Source organism: Poecilia latipinna, unplaced genomic scaffold (assembly GCF_001443285.1).
Source record: "Poecilia latipinna isolate Pla-1442-1.1 unplaced genomic scaffold, P_latipinna-1.0 Scaffold2995, whole genome shotgun sequence".
Lineage (NCBI taxonomy): Eukaryota > Metazoa > Chordata > Actinopteri > Cyprinodontiformes > Poeciliidae > Poecilia > Poecilia latipinna.
In genome coordinates this window covers 1-2,620 of record NW_015115611.1, presented here as the reverse complement: position 1 = coordinate 2,620, position 2,620 = coordinate 1, and the positions used below count along the sequence as shown (strand labels likewise).

Below are 2,620 nucleotides of genomic sequence, written 5' to 3'. Positions count from 1 at the left end.
ATGTGCCACAGTGATTAATTAACTACAACTTTGCATGCCCTGTAGTGGCACAAAATATAACGTTTTTTCCAACCATTGAGTCCTCAAATTCTAGACTATATAATTGTGTTTAAACAGATTTAAAACTTACCGAAGTTGCATTTCATAAGATCTCCATATTTGCCTCCTGCATGTGTTTGCTTACTCCGTGCGGGGAATAAAAATCCAAACTTGATCCTTCATCTGGTGGCCACTTGTGCTGACTTGAGGTTGTTCTTTGATGTTTGATTTGATCAACTTTCTTTGCTCAAATATTTTCTAATTAATATATGTAATAATTGTTATTTATTGTAAATGTTAAAAAATTGGCTGAATATTTTCTTAGCAAACAATAAATAACCATGTATTAAAATTATGTAAGAATAGTAGTAATTTAATGAAAAGTGATAATCATTATGTGTTGATTTACTCCCCCCAAAAATACCTCTGCATCATTTTAAAAATTATTAAATCTCATCACAACACTAAATTAACAACCACAGTTTAAAAATAAATTAAAAGGAAATGTTAAAAATAAAAACTAATCTCACAGTAGTTGTCATTGAGATGAATTACCATCTGAATGGCAGATTAATCTGCCATTCAGATTCATGTTTGTGTACCTGACAAACACAAACTAACACAATTATGTGTTGAAATATTCAAATAAATATTCAACACATACTGCGAGTCAAATTATTATATTCATTTTAACACACAATGTGTAAAATTAACACAAAATATGCTTTTAATTTATAACACATTTTTTGTGTTCTTTTTTAACACATCTTTTTGGACAAAAAATTAATATATGTAATAATTGTTATTTATTGTAAATGTTAAAAAAAATGGCTGAATATTTTCTTAGCAAACAATGGGGTCACCATTTTATCATTTGTTACAGTTGTCTTTTTTCCTGCAGGAGGATCACAAGGAAACCAGGGAGAAACGAGAAAAGTGACGAGACGAACCGGCAACCAGCGACTAACAATGAGGTGCTTAAATACTGGAGAGGTTGTGAGCTTGACAAAAGACCTGGGATGATCCATCGATCCATTTTCTTACACCGTTGTCCCTAGTGGGGTCAGGAGAAGTGCTGGTGCCTAAACAGCAAAAACTGCTGTGTTAAAAATAACCCAATTCGTAACCCAGCGCTGGGTCAAATATGGACCGACCCAACGCTGGGTTGTTTTAACTCAACTGGGTTGGATTGAGGGTTTAACTCAGCACATTGGGTTATGGCAACTAACCAAAGGTTGGGTTAAATTGACTTGGTTAAATTGACTTGGTTAAATTGGTTAAATTGACCCAAAATTGGGTTGAAACTCATAACCCACCATAAGGGTTATACCACTATAGTTGGGTTAAAAAAAAGATTTAATTTTAAATTGCACTATATAAAAACAGGATTAAAAACAATCTGAATTTAAAGCCTCTTTTATTTTCACGTGATACATATATAGAGCCAGCAGATTTCATTTACAAAAGTAACAAAAACATAAGTAAGTTGTTTCAAAAGTATATAGTTAAATCACTTCAACTCATTTGGTTACAACTCCAGAAGTATCTGTTACTACACATTAGAAAACATTTCATGTAAAAAGTCTATTTTATAGCAAACTACAAGTAAAACTTTCAGCCATTAAACAAGGAGCATTTTTAACGACACTTTAGCATTTTTGCCTGTCTCCCTGCATGAGGACATACGGGTTGTCACATTTTGTAGATGCGCCACCAGGTTTGTCCCAACCTGATGGAGAGAAAAGACAGAAAAAACAGGCCATTAGTGATGCACTTATTTAAACAGCAAACAATTGGAGCATGATTCAGAGATCAATGTTGACTTACAGGCTGGATATCAATGAAACCATCTGAACTTCCAGGTTGATGGGTCTGAAACTCTGATCCCAAATGTGTAAGGTGGAACAGGGAGGAGAACTGGCAGCAGCCGCAGGGCTACATCATCTTGTCTGTCTGGCAAACATAAGCTTGTGTTAAAATGTTAAATGTTAAAAACAGTTTAGAAAACATCTCTTGAGCTTCAATACCTTAAGGGAGAAAATTCATGTTGTTGAGAAGATGGCCGCTCCTTTCTCTTCTTGGCCATACAAAAGATCTTTGTTGAGAACAAGAGAGAGAAGACACAAAAACAGGCCTTTAGTGAATTTAAAGAATCAGTGTTAAACTGATTCTAGTTTAACACAAAACCTCACTACTGAATGTGATGCACTTATTTAAACAATATGAGCATGATTCATAGATGAATGTTGACTTACAGGCTGGGTATCAATGAAGCCTTCTGAACTTCCAGGTTGATGGGTCTGAAACTCTTCTCCCAAATTAGTAAGGTGGAGCAGGGAGGAGTACTGGCAGCAGCTCCAGGGCTACATCATCTTCTATATCAAACATAAGCTAGTGTTAAAATGTTGCAGTAACTAAAAAGCATGAAAACATTTTAGAGAACATTTCTTCTGCGCTTCAATACCTTAGGGGAGTAGACTCATGTTCTTGGCCATACAGAAGGTCTTTGTTGAGAACAAGGAGTTTGGGTTTCGCTTAATTCTCCTGAAGATCCTGGATGTAAAATTACAAAATCTATCAG

At 34.8% G+C, this 2,620-nt stretch overlaps 1 long non-coding RNA gene across 2 annotated transcripts; it reads right to left on the bottom strand.

Moving 5' to 3' along the window:
- Nucleotides 1-1,441: 1,441 nt before the first annotated feature.
- Nucleotides 1,442-2,614, bottom strand: LOC106939832 (uncharacterized). 2 transcript variants are annotated; one of them, XR_001422924.1, is made up of 4 exons: nt 2,504-2,614; nt 2,295-2,414; nt 1,867-2,134; nt 1,442-1,768 (listed from the first exon to the last, which is right to left on the bottom strand). It is a non-coding gene; the product is annotated as an uncharacterized LOC106939832 (long non-coding RNA). The 2 variants fall into 2 exon arrangements; XR_001422923.1 differs by having other exon boundaries at nt 2,295-2,614.
- Nucleotides 2,615-2,620: the final 6 nt, after the last annotated feature.